General features: G+C 40.8%; 1 protein-coding gene across 1 annotated transcript in view; it reads right to left on the minus strand.

The window, feature by feature from the left end:
- BMPR1B (bone morphogenetic protein receptor type 1B) overlaps window positions 1-23,070 on the minus strand; it is a 297,524-nt gene extending 274,454 nt beyond the window's left edge. The window contains exon 1 of the mRNA XM_080369111.1: window positions 1,127-23,070. The gene's annotated coding sequence lies outside the window, so the exon portion shown is untranslated. The remainder of the gene's footprint in view (window positions 1-1,126) is intronic.
- Window positions 23,071-23,124: the final 54 nt, after the last annotated feature.

Here is a 23,124-nt window from a genome sequence, read left to right on the forward strand (position 1 = left end):
TATTCCTGGTAAAAAAAATCACACCCAACACAGTGCAGCAATACACGCTGATAAGTCGTTTTCAAGCCAGAAGGGTGGAGAATTCCTTCTGAAGGACCACAGCGGGACAGCACAAAAAGCAATTTCATATGCACTGATCTGAAACATGTATAATTTCTGAAAAGATCCTCACTGTGACTGGAAAAACCTAGGGGCTCAACAGTGTTAAAAATACTGAAAAATTCTGACACAGGTCAAACAGTATTTTTAATACGGACAAAACAGATCTTTGATAAGAGCACCAGCTATATTTAGTAAATGGAAAATCTGTGGCTACTAATATGCTTAACAATGTTTCTTGAAGCCAAGGCCTTCAGATAAAGATATTATAAGAAAATCTGGCCACGTGGCAACTTTAATATAGCAGCTTCCTTTTGTACTGTTACGGTGTGTAGTTTACAAAGCCACTCGTGTGTCCTCACAGTTTGACAACTGCTGAGGCAAGGAGTTCAGCCCAGCAGCATACAGAGCCATTGGTCTCAGAAAAAAACCTCTGCTTGATTTCAAATCAGCCAGATGACAAGACCAGAAACACCAAGGAAAAAATGTCAGTCCAGCATGCCTGATCTGCCAAGCTAGCATTAGCAGCAGAAAATAAGAAGTGCTAGTGCTGAAGCTTGAGCTGCTGACTGTACATCATTCTTCCCCTTCTCCTGTGCCAGAAGCTGTCAATATTATGTAAAAAAACCCCTTGTGTCTTGGTTTGCTTATAGTCGTATAGGTGAGGAGCCCTGGAAAACCTCCCGTCAACTCAGCAGCTTGGCAGAAAGTGAACAGAGTAATTTGCCAGATTTGTAAATTCAGTGAGGATTGTGTCAGGAGACCTCAGTACGTGCTGATGAGGTCTTGTGCTGCTATCTAGCCTTTAGTAGGTGAATGCCTTGTTTCATCTTCCACAGTGGAATAATACAGAGGAAACAAGGAGTGAGTGGGGAGAGGGTGTTCACACAGTCCCTCGTAAATAACTGCAATGCAGATTCATTACCTGAATCAAAGGCACACAATTATACTTTGGCTAAAGCAAACATTCTAAGCATGTTTGGACAACAGCAACAAAAAATCCTCACCCTTAAGTGTGCAGACTTACTCTATGCCAAAAATTAGTCTCAGTGTATGCCAAAACTGGTGCATGTTGTGAAGGGTGACCTCCTTGCTGTCTTTCACCTATAGTAGAGAACAGAAGCCAGGCTATGGAAGCATTGTGGCATGTTGCTTTTTCTGCTCCACTTTATGACTCAACAACTGTTATCAGGAAGTAAGATCGAAGAAATGAAATTATTAATGAGTAATCTTAGCATACAGTCTTCAAAACAATTCAAAGCACCCTTTACAACATGCCCTCTGTCTCAAGGCAAGAAGCGATCCATGCCTAGCATAGAATTCAACATTCAAGTATCTCCTTCTACTTTTCCATTAGTGATTAATTAGCTGGCTGTGGTTTATATAATTTATAATATCCATTCCCCATTTTGTCACTCATGCCTGCCAACCCAGGTTTGTTCAACTTGCTCTTGACACTCTCGATAATTGGAGTTATCTGAAACATAAACTCTGAGCACCCCTAATAACCAGAGCAGAAATCACCAGCTGAGACCTGAGACCTATAAAACCCTCCGATAGCTGTGTATCCAACTATCTAACACAATACATACCAGTATCACATTTAGATCCCTTAATACTGGTTTTCCATCAGAAAAAAATATGACCAATGCATTGGGAACTTTTATACAGTGACCACTATTACTAAATTTAATAACTTCATCTAATAGGCAAAGAAGCCTTGTCTTCCAAGTGGTTTCCTTGTGGTCATCAGGTTATTAACCTCTTTAGCTGTGAAAGAAATTCAAAAGCACTGTTCGCTTATGAAGGATCCCATTTCACATCTGTGGAATGTGGAGAATTTCTGAAAGGCAGAAAAGTATTAAGCACAGATGTTCTTCCATTTATTAACCTCAAGACAATGCATCTAATATATTAGTCAGGTTTGGAAAACTTCTTACCAACTGTTGATCTTGCAGAAGAGAAACCTGCAAATAATTTAGTGAGGACTGGTTATAGGACTGTCAATAGTCAATCTGTAATGCACTAACATCTGCTTGAAGAACTGTTGATAAACATTGTTATACAAAGCCAAGGGTTAATTACGTCTGCCCCTGCAAAATGTGGTGATGGACTAAGATGACAGACCTTTCCAAGGATACCATCCAGGGATAGACCTCTACTAGCTGAGCTAGATAACTAGGGACACAGTGAAGGACTTTGGTCTGTAAAGCCCCATGGGACAATAAGTCCTGTATCAAGCACACTAGCACCAGTACCTCACCACAGAGCAAGAGAATTTGGGGTGTCAGAGCTGGAGTGAAAGCAGCTGAAACCAAACAGAGGTGGAAAGCTCAGGAGATAAAGTGGTCTCATCCCACTCATAATTGTTTACTTAAAGGAAGTAAATCATCTTAAATAGGCCTCCTCTCATTCAACAACCGAAGATGGAGTGGAGAAGGAAGGGAGAAGGTCTAAGCCTACCTGCGCATTGAAGGACTCACCCATGCAACTTGTCCAAGGACTGGTTGCTGTGAAATACACAAATGATCTGGGATAATGGGATGAGAACCCAAGACTTCACCTGTTGAAGCTCCGCTCTATAGGCTATAAAGTAACTCATCTCATCTGGGCCAATGAATCTGGAATTGTTGGTGTTATTTTGCTCAGACACAAACCAAAACGTAACATAAAGACCTAGAACATGGGCTCTAGGATGCTTTTCAGAGGCAGGACATTCCGACCTTGGACTCCCTTCAGTATAGGAAGAAACCAAGTCATCTTCTCACTTGGTGGATAATCTCACTAGGAAGTTATTATGGAAATGAAGGAATTTTTCTCTTCCTCCAGCTATGTTTTAAAAGGCAGCAGCAGCTATGACTTCATTTTGTGAAGAAGCTAATCTTTCATGTGTACAGGCATTTTCTGAGAATGCCTACCACTGGGTAAAACCACTATTGGAAATTGTTATTGTTTGGTTTGAGGTTTGGATTTGGTTTTTTTTTTAGGGAATCACCATTTATGGAAACAGGTACCACCACTGATGGCAAAACATGCCAGCTGCATCCAGACTTGTACACCTCTTTGAACTGGCTTACACAGACAACAGTTTTGCTCCATTTAGCGGACCCCTGTGCTACAAGATCAACTGTTCCTGGGGACATCAGGGGGAAAATGCATGTTTAAAGATCTTGATGTGTTTAATTACCATGCTGACAACTGTGTTGCTCAGTCCTGTGAAGATTAGGATGAAATGTTCAGTGGTACAGCCCTAGGCACCTAGAGAACTTAACACCAAGCAGGAAAGCTTCTAGAGAGGTCAGGTACCTCCAGAGTCTAGTAACAGCCTCGCCAGCTTTTTCAGAGCACTTCTGAATGGAGGTTCCTAAGCTGTTTAATGGCCTTTGCCACTGCACTGCTTGCTGGTAGCAGTAGCAGACAGCTGTCTTTTGTAGATTTTTATTAAAAAGAAGTTCTTTCCAAGTTTCTGACGTGCACAGCAGTTGGTACTGCCATGAGCATTACCACCTGTAACTTCTTTCTTATTATGCCAACAGTGGGAATGAAAACCCAGACTATGGTCTCAAAGCCCTTCAGATGAAAGGACCTCATCCACTAGCTTGGATGAGTGGTCATCCTTGGTAGATTAGCCACAAGAGGAGCTGTGTATCGTGCTTTAGCAGTATGTCAGCCAGAGTCTGCTCACAGCATAGCAGCACACAAATGGAGAAGCCAGACTAACACTGACAACAGATACGACTACCCTCAGGGAGGATAGTCCTGAGTTGTGCTTAGGCAGGAAAGGATTGCCATGACAGTGTGGCTGTGCCAGGACAAATACTTTTCCCATCATTCTTAAGGTGCGAAAAGCCAGTTCTGTATTACACCCCTTCAAAGTCCATTACATTTGGGTTTGGTTTTATCAAATTCACGATGCCTTTATTGCCATGACTCTGGTCATATAGTGGTGGCTATCAAGTCACCAATGCATGGCTATAGCAAGGAATTCTATATCTCAGGAGATGCATCTGCTACTCATTCCTAGGCAGTTGTCTGATGCTGCTAGGTTATATAATGAATTTAAATCTGCCAAGAATGAATAAGAATCTTACAACAAAGTAGAAACCTGTTTCACATACTAGATCAAAACAGGCACAAATGATGGAAAGAAACTGTTTCTAAACTGAACTTCACACATTCCAATAGCAAAGTTTGGCAGACTGTCAAGAGACTGAACGGAGACTCTCGTCTGGGAAAAGGGAGTACCCTGTCACAGCAAACTCTGCAGTATCACAGCTGGTAGCCAATGGCACAGACCGCTAATTGAAATAAGGCTTTCAGTCATGCATTAAAAATGATGGTTTCTGAGGTGGCAGATTCCAAATGTCAGCAGGAACCTGATGGCTTCTTTCACTTGCCCAGGCTCAGGCTGGCTCTTCATCAACAGCACATGACTTTTGGGACCAGCGGTTAAACGATCAGAGAAAGCTGATACGCTGTGATTTATGAACCATTATATTCCACACTGCAGATCCCAAGCATGCAAGGACAGGCGAGGATTATAGCTGTTCCTGAGGCAGGGAAACCAGTGACAAACACAGGAGCTTCTGACCTGTTTCTTGGCTGTGCACTGCCCCACAGCTTTACAGGGAAACCAATTCTTATGTGGAACAAGGCTCCGTGCCACTCCAGACAGGATGGTGTTTGACCAAAGATGTGAAAAGTATGTCCTTAGCAGGGAAAAAAGTAGTTGGTGCTGACTTACTCATCTTCCATCAGTTTGGGATATCATTGTAGTATGAGTAATTGCAATCTACTTACTTTCCATCAGCTTCTCCTAGAACAGATGCACAAGTGATACTTCATTCTGCAGAGTAAGCTGCACTGTAGAGTGGCCTTCTATACATTTTACCTTCACATCTAACTTCTTGCATAACCATGTATGTATGTATTTAGCTGTATATCTATATGCATGTTCACAAATTTTACATATACTGCCTGTATGTTAATGACATGTGCCGACAATTCTGGAATGATCTTTTGTGCCACCAGAAGGCATCTAAAATGTAATGGATATACCTTGACCATTCTGTTCCAACAGAGAGGAGCCATCTTCAGTAAGACCAGAACACTAGTGAATATATGCTTAGATGCTGGTCCCTTTCCGAGAACTAGACCTTTTTTAATGAGTTATCCCATATTTGGGAATGGCACTGAACTTGAGATTGCTGGCGGGCCTTGTCTGGAGCAACTGAAAGGAAAACTGGCTTTTCACTCTGCCTTTAACTCTTGGGAGCCTTTGGACCATTTGGATGCCAGTGCCCAGATACTGGCCCTGATTGTTGATAACGCTCTGGGTTCTGTAATGTAAGTGCTGTACTTGTCATTTTGGTGTAGCGTTGGACTCAGCCACTGATCTTACTAGAATTTGTTTGAACCTCTGTTCTGCGTATTATAAGAGATGGGGTGAAAAATTCTAGGGTCAAACCACAGATCTGCTGGGTTTCTCCATCTGCAGGGCTCCAGCTTCCCAGCACCATTTGGTGAGACGACTCCTAGGCTACAGGATTACAGCACTGCTGGCCTCTTGCTATGTCTTCTTTGCCAAAAAGAAAAAAAAAATCCTTGCAAAACACACAGAGAGATTCCAAATGAAAAAGAGGTTCCAAATGCTGAGGAGCTTATTGCTGTAGCTTCCCCCTTGCTTATTGACAGGTAAAGAGCTCAGCAAAGTCAGAAATGAAATCTGACTCCGAGTTGTTTTAACCATGAACCATTTCTTTCTATGGAGCTGTGCAACAGACTGGAACTCAGGCAGTAAAAAAGTGCCTGCGTTGCCACCCACCAGATGTTTAGAACATGGTCCACTATGCTCACATTCACTGAATTAATAAGATGTCTATACTCTCCAAAACTCAGATAATTATGTCTGACTTCTGCATACAAGCAACATACAACTAACACTTCAGTGCAGCACCTTCTTATGGATTTTATAACCAGGTCCTAATTACTGATAATCCTCTTCAAAAATCTACATTGAATCAAGTACAAATTAAAATATTTAACTGGCAGAATACCCACATGTAAAAACGAAGGAATAATCAGTGGTGTAAACAGAAACACAGACAATGCATAGGATTTTAGTGACTAATAGGTTGCTGTTATTTTAAACTCAAAAGACCAAGTGTGTACTATTTTTCCCATTTATAGCATATAAAAAAAGATTCTATCTACTTCAGTTTTCATCTGTTTCATATGAAACAACTGTTCCTTTATATTTAGTGCCCAGTCCACTTGCTTTTCTTACACAATGATAAAAGTAAGGCCAAGCTATTCAGTAACTGAATGTCACTTCTGGAGCCTGAACCTTCAGTCTCATCTCAAACTACGTCCCATTACAACTGAGATAATGAAGTGTCTGAGAACTGATGGATCCATCCCTTAACTGTTCAAATAGAACCTACATTTTTTCTATTGCACTTGTGGGGGAAAAAAAAGAAAGTCTCAAAACAGATTTTGTGCTATTTAAAAGTTGCCAAACCATTTTCTTTTAAACTTAATTAAAGAAAATCATGATTTGCATCTTACTGGGGCATTTGTATTGGGACACCCACTGGGAACAAAGTTCCATGTCCAGAATATACGCCTCTAAAAATATGGGCACATAATGGAAGGATTGATACATCTTTAATGATGACAGTGCCAAGGTAATAAAACCTAACACCACAATGTTACCTCTTTATACCAAAAATACACAGAAATAAACAAATAGAACACGTTGAGAAATTATACAGAAACTCTGTTAAACATTTTAAAGGGTAATAAAAATGCCTTTGGCTCATTAAGTGTTCTCTACTGACTATATGAACCAGTGCCAAAAAGTATCAAAGCTTTTACAAAGAAAAAGAAATAAAAGAAAAAGGTCCAAGAACTTTTTAGTATATGTCTTCACTGAATAATTAAATTAATGTGCTGGGCATTACCCAGGAAAAAGTATATAGGCCGTTTCGTCTTACAGAAACCTGTGCGCACACATATATACATGTACGCATTATATATACATTTATGCCCACACACACACTTGATATGGGAATTAAAATCCATGTTATAATTTGGTAGTGAGATGATACAATCAATTAGCATTCTGCCTGTACCTATTCAATAACGTAATTCTTTCAACTTTCTCTAAAATTTGAAACTTCAGAGTACATTCTAATGTTACGTTAAGAAACCTGAATCACCTGTAAAAAGATCTCTTTCCTTTTCTCCAATATTTTCACCTCTAGCACTTGAGCAAGTTTCTGTCCACAGGCAGGTGCAAAGGAGCATCTCACAGTCCCAAATGCAGCTTCTTCTGAGCACTGAAAAGTCCTGGGACGTGAAAATTTTTCCAGTTCTGCAAATGACAGAGATCAAACTTAGCAACAAGTATATTTTTTTGATCTCAGAACTGATTCACAGCTTAAAAAAAAAGAAAGACAAGTATTAGTCCATCTGTACTAACATGTATTTCTCCACCTCTTGTGCAGTGAATTCATAAGGTGAAATCCCAAACCCATAATCAATCATTAAAAAGACACCTATTGCAAAACCTTTCTCAAAAGTAAACTTTCTATGTAATGCTACCATTGATTCTAGATGCTGTTCTGTACTTAAATCTAGGTCTACCTCTTTCTAAGCCATAACACTTTTGGTTTTAATACTGTACATATGTCTAGTTGCAGTAATGCACACTTCAAAACTTTTGAGTACATGTGCCCTACGATCTCTTTACATGGCCAGAAGAGACAGGACAGCCCCTGAACATTAAATAATTATAAGAAAACAATAAGAAGCCAAGTTATTCTTTCCTTCAAGCTTCCTAGAGCATCTTCTCTGCTTCACATCTTCCTTGTAAAGATTGTTAATCTTTTATCAAAGTTTCACATGCTTTTCTAAATGACAACAGCAGCCCACAATATGCCAACCTTTCTGCCACATTTGCATTGTCGTCCATCAGATGTAATCTCTTGGAGGATGACAAGGGGCTCTTCTGTCTTGTTATTCTCAAATCGGCTGGTTTTTTAAGGACCCAAAAGGCATAAAGCAACTCCTGGAGTCACTCTGACTTTACCTTAGTTTGGATTCTTTTAATATCAGTATTGTAAAATAAATCAGTTTCATGAAATAAGAGCATTTGGGTAGCTCTGTGCAGGTGAAGGGGGAACTGAGGACTTCATTCGAAAAATCCAAAGGCAAAAGAAATTAATTTCTTTTGATGAAGATTTTTCACTTTTTAATTGAAACAACCACAAAAGGTTGGGAAGTATGTAAACTGGGATTACTCCAGCAACTGCGTATACACTCCTCTCTTTGTACAAGAACAGTAATACAATCTGTTTACAGAGACTTCTACCATGACCTCTGGAAGGCGTCACAATAAACTCAGAATGGATCTATGAAAAATATGTTTAAAAAATTCACAGCTAACCAGACAACAAAAAGTTTGGCTTCATGTTTGAACCAGAGGGAAGAGATTTCACACAAAGCCCATGTAGTTTCAGTTTCTTGTGTTCATACCCAGAACAGCTGAGGTCTAAGTCTAAGTGACTTTGAATCACTAAATACTCAGCTAATTTTTCCCCTTACCTAATTTAATTTTTCTCTTGCTGTTGAGTTTGCTCTGTTAAGTTAATATATAGCATGTTGCCTTTGTGGAGTTTTCCGTGAACATTGCTATGTAGGGCTGCAGTCAGGTTAAAACAAGATGTATGCACACATTGAGGCAAGAATATAGAGCCTTCTCTATATGCTTATTCTAACAGCTTTGACCAATTGAAATAATATTTTACCGAAGAGTTTGAAATATTATGAATAGCACAAGCATAAGATTTCAGATTCAGTCTCTCATACACCCGTTTTTCTTCAGATACATTATTGGAAACTTGTATAAGTAACAATGAAAGAAAAAGTAATTGACAGAAAAAAACCTATAATGATTAGCAGCAGAGATACTGTCTTATCAGACAAACCAAGAATAAGAATAAATAAAGACATGAGTAAAAATTTAATGGACAGCTTTTGGCATAGGTGGGATGAATGAGGTGGTTCCGGAGTTATTCCAGGTCAGCTCTTCTGCTTTAGCAATAACTGCAGAGCCCATAATGTTGATCCTGCATGGAGTATTATCAACAATATGTGTAGCTCAACCTCCTAAGCTAATATATTTCACACTATCCTGTTATTTCATTTGCCAAGCTACTCGGTCATTAACTGCTCTTGTGTTTTGTCATTTATTTAACTTCCACATTTTGTAATATTTTCATTCACACCTAAAATCATAGAAGGCTATTAATGAAATAGAAGGTGGTTTGATATGATATTTTCAGCAACATTCCCTGGAAAGTGTGTAAAATTATATATGAAACCAGTTAAGCCCTTGCTTTCCATCAAGAAAAGCATTTCTTACACACAAACACACAAAATTTTGCCTAAAAGCATGAAATAAAAATCATCCTTCTTTGTCTGCTTGATAGGATCTCAGGATAAATCAGTTTGGAAGGGACCTGGGGAGGTATCTAGCCTTCTGCTCCAAGCAGGGTCACACCAAGGTGCTCAGGGCTTTATTCAGTTGGATCTCAAAAACCTTCAAGAATGGAGACTACAAAACCTCTCTGGGCAACCCAATATCCCCATAAGATAAAAATTATTTAAATAGAATGCAATAAATCTTGTGGGCAAACCCACAAGTTGCGTTCTTTTTAAGATGTACATCCTCTGACTACATTTCCTCAAAAGCCAGAGAACTAAAAAGAATGGGAAAATATTCCCATCTCAGGTCTTCTATTTCCATTTTTCATCTGCTTAATTCTTCATTAGTTGAACCCTATGAAATTTGTCAGCGTGAAGCTTTTCTTACTTGTGATCCAAAATATGCATGTTCAAAAATGAGTAGTTTAAAAAAAAAAAAAAAAAAAAATCCAAGATTTTTCTCTCATCAGTTGGATGTGAACTTACCTGAAACGGCTGCGACTGCATGCACCGGTTCCAGACATACCTCTATGTGTCCGCAGCACGTGTAATAGCAATAATAATAGCACCAGCCTGGTGTCTGTGCCGAGATTGCTGCCCTTCCCGTGGCCAGCTGTAAATGAATACAAATGCTCAGCTGGAGTTTCCAGTATTCTTGTAAGCAAAGCTCATCGAGACCATTTGGTCAACTGTGATTGTTCCGATGTTACCAAAAAGGTCACATATTAATTTCAACTCTTTCTGCTATAGCAGAATTAGTCATCTATAGCAGTTTTATACAGCCCATCTATTTTTTATTGTGCCTGTGACAGCTTTTTCAGTTTTTCCCCAATGATGGCAGAAAGGGACCTGATTAGGGCAGTGAAACTTCTGCTGGGTTGCAGAGGAGTGTGTAGGAAAGGTCCTGCAAGTTGGCTATTTTTATTTTCTGGCATCATTAGATGTCTGGAAAAATGCCCTGAAAAATTGAGTCCAGGCACATTGACTTCAGAAATTGTTATATGTTAACCAGAAATTTCCTTTTTCTCCACCTACTTTTAAAATTTTTAACAGTGGAATATATTGAAACATGCAGAGAACTGTAAAACAGCCAAGTGGACTTACATAAAACTCACTGAAATGATCCACTTCTACCGTGGAATAAATCAGAGGAAATATCAGCTAGGAAAGAGGATATCCAAAGAAAGTGACTGCAAACTGCTAGTTAAAATTGAAGTGTGATATCCCTTTCAATTCCCGTTTCTCCATTCTTGAATAGCCAACAACATTTTCTAAATAACTTTTCCTCTTTTAATTGGTTTGCTTTCAGAAAAACTCCCATCAGATCCATTTTATTTTCCATTTTCTGCATGGGAAAAAAAAAAAAAAAAAAAAAAAAAAAAAAAGAAGTCAGCCTCTCCCTTGGACCAGCATGGGATGTTTGCGGGCTGATCATTTCAAGAGCACATTTGTCCTTTGGTTTGCACACACTGGAAGTCGCTTCAAGTTGGCTAATGACAATCTCCTGGGAGATGCGACAAGTGTTGAAACACATATGACAAACCTCATTCTTCTGCCAGATCACTGCCCCTGCATTTTATAGCCTGACATCTTTTGTCTGTGGGGAGGAAGGAAGCGGAGTGCCTCAAAGATGAGGGCAAGGTTGGAAATTGCGATCAGAGCCCAAATGCGCTGGCATCTGTTACGAGTATGGGGAGTTGAATTATTTCTGAGAACTCCCATTACTGTTTATAACTATCTCTTCCAAGAAAACTCCCAATATAGTAGCTGTCGTGAACAAAGACTGCAGGCTATAAGCAACAGATGAGCTAATCTTTCTGCCTTTTGGGGCATATTTTCTTTGGTCTGGAGCTGCAGGGAGGGACAGCCAAGCTGGTGCAAGGTGTGGGAGGCACCGGTGGGTGCAGGGGGTGGAGGGCTGGCTGCTGTTGATCTATCAGCATTAACTGAAAGGCTAATCAATGAGATGTCAATCGTAACCGGGCTTCTCCCATCCACCCAGCTTCTGTGGTGCGTAACGCCTGGCAAGGGTGGGAACACACTGGCAATACAACGGGTGAGGTTTTGGCTTCAGCCGCCACTGCCCAGGCAGGCGGTGGCAAGGGACGGACATGCTCCTTTTCAGCTCCTTTTCTGCCAAGGGCAGCCAGACAGGGAGCCCCAGGAGCTGCTGCGCATATCCCAGCCACCTCGCTCATTTCAGCTTCTCAATTTTAATGTTTCAGGGAAAAAAAAAAAACAACAAAATCCGAACCAGCCTGGGCCTGCTGACAATCCCAGCACCCAGCAAGCAAGCAGTGCAGCAATCCCTTTAACTGCTTCCCATGAAACACCCTCAGAGCTTGAGTTTTGGCTTCACTGGCATTTGACTAATCATATCGAAGTCCTTACCTACGCTTTCATTCCTATTTTTATTTCCCCCCATAATATTAGCTTCAGATTTCACTGTTTTGTTTACCTTTTAATTAAAGACTTTGACATTTTGAAGCCATTTTATATTTCCTATCTTGGCAATATTCAAAGAAGGACTACACAGATGGGCAAATAATCATATCAAGATCTGAAGTAACACTTCCCTTCATCTCAGTCCACTTGGGTAAACTCACACCACATGCCAGTGTGAACTATTCTTGTAACAAGGGCTGTAAATCCCTGCTGAAACTTATTTAGGAAGGGTAATTTTGGCTATGCATAGAGTGCCGCACATTAAATATACTACAGGTGAAATCTGCTGGGAAGGGCTCTGACACTTAAAAGTTACACCGATGGCATGTAGTACAGAGGCTCCAAATTTGGAGTAAATGCAATAGAATATGATTTTATATAGCAATTTTACCTGCAGTCTCTTCAAAAAGAAAGAATGACCAAACCCCTTTCAATTCTGCAGCTTTTAGGTGTCGTTTTTCTTTTTTTTTTAAAAAAAGTCTCCAGCCATTATAAGTAAAGAACTTGAGTTCTTCCTAGGTATTCCCTGTGCAAATGCTCTCGTTCCTGAGGAGGAGTTTGGAAGGCTTGCTCAGCATCTGTAGCACAAGCTGTGTAACGATGCAAACATTTACTGTCTCCTCTCCATTTTACAGGATGCTGCATGTGTCTTCCTTGTGCTTCTCCCAAGGAGGAGGAAAGCCAGGACTCCTGTGAAACAGCAAAGGCAAACTGGAGCACCCCTGAAATGCAAGCATGCAATAAACGTCACGGGGCTGATCCTACCTTGGGTGGACGTGAACTAGGAACCACAGCTACAGAACCTGGTTGCTTTGCAGATATCCATGTCCTCCTTTGCCTTATTGCAAAGATTTTATGCCAAAGCTGGCAAGTTGTCCCAGCAAGCTCTGGGACATCTGTTTTGTTAGAGTTATTTGCCACTGAATTAAATTGCTCTGTAAACCTTTTATTTCTTATCGTGCTCTGGTGTATTGGGGTCACCTGAGACTCACTTGTAAAACTGCAGGTGGTGCGTTTCCTGCACACAGTGTAATTCTCACAGGGAGTTTTAAAAGTTAAAGCCAACTCTCCCACATGAAGGTGGTCTATCAGCTGTAACTCCCGACAGGTAAATGGGTGCTTGGCACTACCTGCGTACAACCTCTTCTGACACTTTGTTGGACTCATTTCCACAGCACTGCTTTTGGCTCTTCCATGGCACTGCAGAAGGGAAACCACTCCTGCCATGGGCAGACTGATGAATAAAGCCAAGGACGCGATGCATGGAAACCCTTTCCAACACGAGCAGGGAAACTCTGACAAAATACAAGGTGCTTTAAAATATCCCCTAGAAAAACAGCAGCTGCTTTCTCATAAGAAGGTGCAGCAGTTACCAGTTGCAGCCATCTAGGCCAAGTGCAGTGGCTGTTGCCGCTGAGCCCTGCAGAGCCCCACACGGCCAGGGCACGGTTCCCGTCTCAGCCAGTGTATCTGCACCAGGCTCCAAGCTGATCAGCTTCAGGTGGCCTCTTTTCTCTTTACAGCCTCTATAAATACCTATTTCCTCCTCCAGCATAAATCTTCTTCATTAGCTTGTATCTGCCCAATTCCGAATTAGTGACATCTTTTAGGTTTGATACCTTACACCTCCACGCAACAAGAACAGAGAGGTCAGTGCTGTTGACTTGAGGGTCACATAGATATGGACCTGGGAGGCAGCAAGATAGCACAGTCCCAATGACTGCAGCTATTTTTAGTTACACAAGCACATAACATCTCAAATACTAAATATGTCACTGATGCAGAATTAAAAAATTGCCACTTCTGGCTTTTGGACAGCCATAACTTTCAGAAGAAGACTCATGTGGGAACTGGACTCACATAAATAATTGCATTTCTTCAAGATCACTTAAACTTGTTGCCTTCCACAAATTCAGCCATGCAGAGTAGTAATAACGTTGTGAATCACTTTGATAAAACCCACCCTTTACATAAAGTGACAAATGTGAGGAGCTTCACAAGTGTGCATATTGCCTGGGTCTGCAAGGAAGAGAAGTAGCCTGGTCAATTTCAAAACAATAATAATTTAAAAAAAAAAAAAGGGGGGGGGGGGAGGGGGCTAGGAATATAAACATTGATAAACTTGCCTTACAAATATTATTTTAAAGATGTCTGTGACAGAGTGCTTGAAGTCAAAGCCTAATAAAGCAGTTATTCTCAAGGGGACTTCTTACATGTTTAAAAGGAAGCACATGCATCAGGGCTTTGCTGCATTCCAAGCACCTAATATTGTGTTCACAGCAAGCGCTGTGCTACATACGGGCTCTGCCTTTTTCCAATGGGCATTTCTCTGGGTCCAGATCCCAAATTAAAAGGCTGTACAGGGTCCTGTAACGCAGCTCCTCTGTGCAGAGCCAATGACCCAGAAAAACAGGAGGGCTGCAGGTTGCGTTTTATGTTCAACACGTTTTCTATGCTTTGCATACATCTGCATAGTATTATCCATATGACAACCACAGTAAAAAATAAGAGAATTAAAACTAGACTGATTGGAATTCATACAAAGTAAACAGTTTTTTTAATACTTCTGGCTAATTATCTTATGAGAAAAGTGAAGCAAATGCTTCCGACTAAGCTGTGGGGGGAAAAAATTAGGAGAAAAAAAAAAAAAAAAAAAAGGCAAAATATTTAGCTTACCTCACCTGAAAGCAATCTCCTCTTTGATCGGGTCTTGCTTGAACTGCCAGCACCACTCCTCCAGTACCATCAATTCCTTCTCCATCTCTGTTTGCTCTCTCCCATGCATCTCCTCCAGCCAACTGTTGAGTCTAGTAACATATCAGGATGATTTTTATTAAATTAACCAAAAAAGTATTTAAGTCCTTACTTAGAATTTCCATTTGCAAGAAAGACTGTGTAATCAGCCTCTGCTTGAGCTATACAAGTTCTGCTCTTGTGTCTTTTTGTGTCTATGCCTGGTGTACCAAGTCTTTAACTTAAACATGAATATTTGAATTGAGCTTTCTCAAAATCCCTAGTAGAATTTAAAGCAATTTCATTTCTGTTCATTAGAGGAGCTTGACATGCCCTTTCACTAATCTCTTCCTACCCAGAGCAGACACTCAAACATCTTTTTCTTCATGTGACATTTGCTGCATAGTATGATCTATTCCTAGTTGGGAGAAATTAAGAGGATGCTCGGTGTATCTTTCACTACAGAGGCCTTCGTTTCTCTAACTGCATGAACACACACACACACGAACCGTATAGATGCACTAGTCAGGTCTTATCATTGACTGCTGTGTCTGGCCTTTGTCTACTAATAAATCTTCCCTTGGATTTATTTTTACACTCCAAACCTCTGAACAGTTTGAGCTTTGAACTAGACAGAGCATTGAGGTAACACCACACCAGCATTTGCCTTGGCTGTACAGATTATACTCCATTAAAAGAATACCTGTAAGTCCGAAAAGTCAAGGACCCTGGAGTTCAGAAGCAGATAGTGCTGATTCAGTTCTCTTCAGATACAACCTTTGATTACCTGACTGCACACTCTTGTTTCCACAGGAATCCGTTCTCATTCAGTACAGCTGAATGCAATGAAATGAGAGCACCTCCAAAAGACAGCATTCCCACACCTCTCGTGGCGCGTTTTGGTTGAGGTGCAGATCCTAATTTTCAGAAAGGATACTGGGACTCAGATGAACAACCCCCCCAAAAGCTGATGAGTCAAAAGCAACATTTATTTGCATTATTTTTTTTATGTTATTATTTGGAAACATCAAACTATGTGTAATAAGCAAGAGAAAACAGCCTTCACGGTGAGGCTTGTTGGGCTCATCTCACAGAATTACATTACCAAGTTCATTTGTGAATAACAGAGAACACCCTGATGGCTAAACACTTGGTTTTGTTGTTGGGTTTCTTTTTCATTTCTTCTGTGATTAAATACACTTCTCTGGGCTGCACTCTGTTTTCCACCCCCAAACACTGAAAATGCTTTGCACATTAAAACGTGCTGCGGGTTCATCCCATCTGCTCTTCAGGGCACCATCTCTACCCTGCCTCATGCAAACCAGCTGGGGACAGACAGGCCCTCAGGAGAAAGAAACCTGGATGAAGAGGGAAAAGCAGGAGCTTCTGGAGGCTTTCTCCATCCGTGTTCCAGGCCACCAGCCTGGCTGAGGCAGGGGACACCCAGGACTGCGAGAGGTGAGGCGTTTCACTCCTCCAGCATCCTCATTGACCAGCCACCACTGAGATGAATCACAGCTGGTACCCAGCAGCCTGCAGCCATTTCAAACAGCATCTGGGGCAGGTAACCAGCCTGCCTGGCTGCAGCACAAGCCACCTCCTGGCAGATGGAGCACAGTTGTTCTGGCTTCCCCATCCATCTCTGCCTGCCCAGCTGCATTCCTGCTGGAGCTGGTAGTAGGCAGGAGGGAAAGGGCCAGGGATCTCTTCCAGATGGACAGGAGCTCCAAACAAGGCAGCACTGACAAAAACGACAAAGCAAGGTGTCAGACTACAGATCCTCATGTGGTTACTCACCTCTGCCTGATGTGGAGGAGGCTATGAAGTCTATGCACTGGGGTAGTGTTGGACAAGTTACATAATTCATGGACCAGAAGGAGCGATGGATTTGTTTAACCATGAGCCACAGCAAAGACCTTCCAGAAATTTATCAGCTCACAGAGCAGCTGGATGCCCCTTACACCAGGGCACAAGTTAGCTTGGACACTCAGTGCTCTTTTGCACAGTTATTTAAACAGCAGGTGGAGAACAGCAGCTTCTTTGCAGACAGCAATAGATAAAAAGCTTATAATTTTAATCATTAGATTAGATTTTTCAGTTTATTTCATCCCCTGCAAGTTATGGTACTACACAAGGGCTGCAGCAGCTGAAGGTGCGTTTCCCATTCACAGACCCATGAAGCTGCTCTGTAAAATCTCCACATGGACTTTACCAGAGGTGGCCATGCAAGGAACTGGATGAAGTTCAGAGAAGCAAAGGCCCAGGGGAATCTGAGATAGGGCTGCTGCCTACCGACAGCGCAGGATGGGACGGTGTAGTTTGAAGCAGCAGCTGGCACTGGTAATGTTAAACAGCGCTTGCTTCAGCCTCTGGGTAGCCCAGAGTCAGCCAAAGACAAAAAAGGATTTGTTTGAGCTCCCAAGTACATTGTGAAGATGAAAAAGCTATCTGACCTCAAAGAATAAAGCCAACAGAAGAAAAACGTGCAGTTTGGTGATGAATATTAATGTAGAACAGGGAGGGGAGAAGTGCTCCCTCCCACAAGGCTGCAAGGTCTGTGCCCCCCTTAGGAGCACCCTCAGCTCCTGCCTGCTGATTTACCTTGCTGTCCCCAAATCATCCCTTTCTCAGACCATGGTCTCATGAATCTCTGACAAGAAACAACTGACAAAACAGCTTTTGTCTTTTTTCTAAACACCAAACTGTTTCCTACTGTTACCTGCCCTTTCCTCCTGTCACCATGCCCCATCTCCTGGCCTCTACTGCAGCTCACTTTTCCCTCATGTCTCTACAGTGACTGAAAACACAACTAAAAATTGCTGCCCAGCACGCCTTTTCTCCCTTCCAGGATAACACAGGAGCTTACCATATATTGTGGGAAGACACGAAGGACAGAATAACACTCACTATTACTGTTGGAAGAAACTAATTTAGAGCGCCAATTTCCATCCTAGTTGATTTTGCAAATCCCTGCCAGGGAGAAGTTAAGTCTTCCCTCAACATGCTCCCTGAAAAATAAATAATTTATTACATTAACTCATACACATATTGATACAGTAGGCTCATGCACTCAACAGTGATTTGCCCTGAACTTAAATTAACTTAAAAACGTAACCTATACATAAACCTTCAAAGATGTATTTTTGGCTCTCTGGATGTGGGAGAGCAAAGGCTGAGTGTCAGCAGGGTGTTGCTGGGCAGAGGGATGGGAGATGGACAGCAGAGAGGCAGTGAGCAGGGGCATTTGTTGAGATGAACTAGCCTGGCTGGCTGCTTCTTCCAAGATCTCCACAGCAGCAAAACCTATCCAAGGAAAGCCTGGATGCAGGTGGTAATCCACAGCTCCCATATACCGATGTTGACGTAACTTTTTTCACCCTCTCTATAGCGGAGCTATGATTGCCACACCTATTCTATCACGTTCCAAATTACAACTCTTGGTTTCATGGTAGTACCGTAACATTTTCTAACTACCAACCCAGTGCTCCCATAATACACCACAATCCTTGAATGCTAATTGCCATTCAGCAGAAAAATACAAGATTCTCCTACTACAGTCATGTAACCGCCTCGGAGGTGAATACGGTATTGGGAAACCAAATTGGGAAGCCAAAGCTCCAGGACCTTGTGAAAGACAAACTTTAAGCAAGAAAATGTGCTATTGCTTTGGGTTTTTTTGAGGAGTATCATATGACTTCATCAGAGTATCCTCAGAAACTGATCTCCACCAAGACACCACAGACACCCACTTGGAGCAAATGAAAAAGGAAAGCATCAGAAAACAACATCTCTTCAAATTTTGCAGAGACAACTATGAGATGTGTTCTATTAAAATTGGGGGGAAAACCACTTGATTAGCAACATACTTCGGAAAATATATAAACAAATAAGGAAGAACATGCAAGATTTAAAGACAAATTTGCAGTCTTATAGTATCATTTTACTTCCATCAATAAGCCCTGAATTATTTCAGAGAAAGCCCAACCTATTTGCTTCTCCAGATACCACTGGTCAGAATTTCCCAGTAATCCTCTACTGATTGTCAGTGGGTACGACAAATAGGAACACCCCCACACAGAGGCAGCAGATTAACTTCGTTAGGTTTGTTTAGAGCCAAGTATAAGCCCAAGGTTGGACTCTAGGTGCTGTAAATATTAAGTGGCTCCATTTTATACCCTACCTGCCTCCAACAGGCACAGGCTGAGACAAAAAAAAGCAGGCTCCCTATTTGGGGAAGAAAAAAAAACAAAAAAAAAAAGTCCTGCCCTATAAAATGTAATTTATTCTTTGCACACAGCAGGAGGTGGTGATTGCTTTATGTGTCATGATCAACCCTTTCAATAATGGAAGTGAATTTTAAAAATAGATACTCCAGTAATTTTTGAAAGCCGAGTAATTCCCAATCCACACTTAAAGGACACGTTGAAGGATTTACATAATTTGGAGCAACGCTGCTAGAACAACATAAATGGCAAGAAAAGCTGAACTCTGACATGGGTAAAACCTGCAGAGAGTATCTCTGAGAGTTTAGTGCAAGTACCAATAGTTTATCTTTCATGCAGGGCCAAATTATCTATGAATTTACCATCCTTTTTTTTTTCTCAGACAATACTCATTCAATAACAGAATGAGTGTACAAAAAATTCACGTACTGTTTGAGTGGAAGTGTATAACAATTCCATTAAATTTCATTGAATTAGCAAGGTGCTAGAGTAGGCAGATTCGTATCAGGGGAAGATTTTCACTTTCTTACCTGACCTGTTACGCCTCATCCAGAGACACTGAACATCTGAGATCTGAGAAATTAAATATCCTTTTAGAAAGCAGTGTTATCGTAGTGATGTTCCTGCCTCTGGGTAGTGTAGTACTCAACTGTCACCTACCAAATGAGAGCACTCCTTCAAGTACATTTGCAACACTTAATGGAAATCCTGCTAAAATCAGGACGCAGATCCTTACTTTAATTCTGATTTTACTCATAGGGCAAATGTAAGCATAACATTAAGGTAGCTTTGATACCAGCCATTTTCAATTTGGAGGAGAATAAGTTGAAATCACTGAGGCCGTATCTGCTTAGGTTATCAATGATTTTGGCCCTACACATGTTTTCATGTGTCTCCCTTTTGCTTAATAGATTTCAAGGGAAAGAAAGAGTTTACATGGGATGTAGTTACCACTTTGGTCTAGTATCTCGAGTTATTTTTCCGTCGGAAACTTCTGGGTGAGAAAACATGACACTTTGGAAAGTGTGCCAAAATTTAGTGCAAGTCTATATTTACCAAAGGAATATTTGACATTTCACTGATGCATCACAAAGAGAAATAAAGGACAAACCTGACAAGATTATCTTGTACTGAAGTCCTTTAAAACAAACAGCAGCACTGCCCAGCAGTAAGAAAAAGTGAAGCCATGAGCTCTGAAAAGGAGACAACTGCGATCCTATGGAAAGTGTGAATATTCCTCAGAGGACAATGACACAATCCTTAGTTTCGCAGTATAGGAGAAACCTTTTAAAACATACCCAAACCACTGGATATTTTTAAAGAGTTTAAGGTATTGCCAGTGCAAATGCAAAAGCGCTTTATTACAACTTGCATACCTTACCGTCTTAAACATTTTTTTTAAAAAAAAATCTTACGAAAAATATTTTTCCAGATCAGCCATGTGTAAATTTCATCATGGTGACTTACAATTTCTTTAGAGATGTTTTTGCTTGTACTCCGTCTTACTACAACATGCCATTCTGACACAAATAAAACTTTCATAAGACCCCTAACAACAGATAGTGGGCTTCTGTCCCCAAACTGTCACATCCACACTAGATTTGGGCTTATCAGACATGTGAATACTTTCCTGTGTCTTTCAGTCACCAACACAAGTTTCCTATCTACTCCAAACTCAACTTTCATGGCAAATGATAATGAAAAAGACCTTTAGGCAAAGCAATAAAGAGCAATATAAAAGCTCATAATAAGCCCAATTCATAAAATTACAAGCTGTAGTGTGCAGTATGCACAAGTAAAACTGAAAACCAAGTTCAGGCATACCAAACGAGATTATAAACTAGCTGTTGTTTTTCTGTCTGGGAAAAGCAATTCTTTAATGAGCTTGGAAACACAGCTAAATATTTTCTTTCATAAATTCAAGAAAAAGCCATACCACTTTTGAGACTTCTTCTGGGCAGCTTTTTCTCCTCTCTCTTTTCCTCTTTTAAATTTTAAATACTGCACAGGAATCATTTGCTCTGTGAGGTTCCCATAGTTAGAACCAAACCCTTCTCAGAGGAATTTTGGCACCTTATTAATTAGTTGGTTATGAGAAGGAGCTGCACTCTTTCAGTGACTCCTATTTTGCCATCAGTAAAGTGTGATCCCATAATAAATTTCCATCAAGCAAACTATTTCTGGTAATTCCCCCTAATTAACACCAGACTGCTAATAATAAATTAGGCCCTATGTGTTTCTGATATAACCAAGATCTTGTCTGAGCACAAGATATTAACCAATGTCCCGAGAAAGTAAAACTTGAACCTAAATTAAGCCTTTGCTGGTAAAAGGGTTTATATGTAATTTTGTGAGGAACCCTTTGAAGATCTCATACAGAGCATTTTGACCAGCAAACATTTTGAGTGACAGAGAGATTTGTTCTGTGCCGAGCAGTGAAAGTGGATTTATTGTGAAAACACACCATTGAGTTTTAAGCCTATAAATCTTACACTGGATTACAGCGTCTTAATGAATGAATGACAGATCTCCTTTTTTTGTCGGTGCATTTTAATGTTACATGACGTTGTGATTGATAGAAACCAAACCTTTGCCATTAAAACGTCAAATGCAGACTTGATGCCTTTAAAAGTTTGGCTTCTGGAGTTTAATATACTGTTTGCAAATAGACTTGCATTTGTCTCATTCATAACCTAAACACTGACGGGGAGGCAAGTTTTCTGTAAAGTTGCCTCTAAATTTTATAGAGCTGTGTGCAGTGTTTTCTTTTGCTTGTGTAAATACAGGTAGAAAACAACAGTGCATTTGCCTAGTTAAGACACTCAGCTAAGGAGAGTCTTACACCAGGCTGGTATTATCATGAAGTAATTGGCCATGTTATAGCAGACGGTTAAATACCCCGTGGTGAAAGCAGAGACTGCTGCGTGCCAAGGCTAAGTTCAGTATCAGATAATGCTTGCCAGAGCAGGCAGTATTTCCTTGAACAGCCTCAACTGAGGGAAAAAAAAAATTATTAAACACTTCTAAACAAGCATTGTAAAGTATTCTAGAAGGGTGGTAGAATGAAGTAAAGGTAGCAAATAAACAGAACTTAGCCAACATTGAGTTTTACATTGTTATATATTATATAGTGTTCAATAGCATATTTCCATCTTTCATTCCATCTTGAGAAAAGATGGAGAATCAGAGACTCACTGAGGTTGGAAGGGACCGTTGGAGGTGAAAAGGGACCTTGACCAGCTCAAGAGCCATGTCCCATTGGATTTTGAGCATCTCCAAGGACACAGACTCTGCAATCTCGCTGAGCAACCTATGCCAGTGTTTGGCCATCCTCACTGTTATCCTGTCACCAGGTACCACTGAGCTGATTCTGGCTCCATCTTTACTCTCCCCTTCAGGTATTAGTACACACGGATGAGATCCCCCCCGTGAGCCCTCTCTTCTCTAGACTGAAGAGTACCAGCTCTCTCAGCCTCTCCTTGTATGATAAATGCTCCAAAACCTTAATCACCTTCCTAGCTCTTCACTGCAGAATGTCTCTCTTATACTGGAGAGTTCAGCACCGGACCCAGCGCTCCAGGTGTCTCACACCAACACTGAACATAGAAGAATCACCTCTCTCAATCTGCTGGCAATGCTACGCCTAACGGACCCCAGGAGGCTGGTGGTCTTACTTGTCACAAAGGGGACATCACTGGCTCATGGTCAACCTGGTGTCCACCAGAACTCCTGGGTTCTTTTCTGTAAAGCAAACATCCATTCCACCCAAAAAAACCCCTGAAAAACAAGTAACACAAGTGATATCTATTCATGTTTACAATCATGGCTTTCTTTTACTGACTGTAATTCAGGAAAAAATAACGTGTAACAAAACAATGGAGGACAGCTAGAGAGTTTGGGGTTTTGTGTGGGTGAGTTTGTTTTTTTAATTATAATTAAATTAGCAAGCGTGAACAGCCAAAATTTGATGCCAAAGACTATTAGACACAAGCAGGAAAATCACCAGGACTTAAGAGCTGGTTGTTTAGTGTAAACCAATGGAAAAAAAAAAAGGAAAGGAAATTCAAACAAGTAATCTGCAAATTGATGTAGTTCCCCTTCTTACTCTCGTTTGCAAAGCCACTCACATGGCTAG

Source organism: Falco punctatus (genome assembly GCF_963210335.1).
Source record: "Falco punctatus genome assembly, chromosome: 1".
Classification (NCBI taxonomy): Eukaryota; Metazoa; Chordata; class Aves; order Falconiformes; family Falconidae; genus Falco; species Falco punctatus.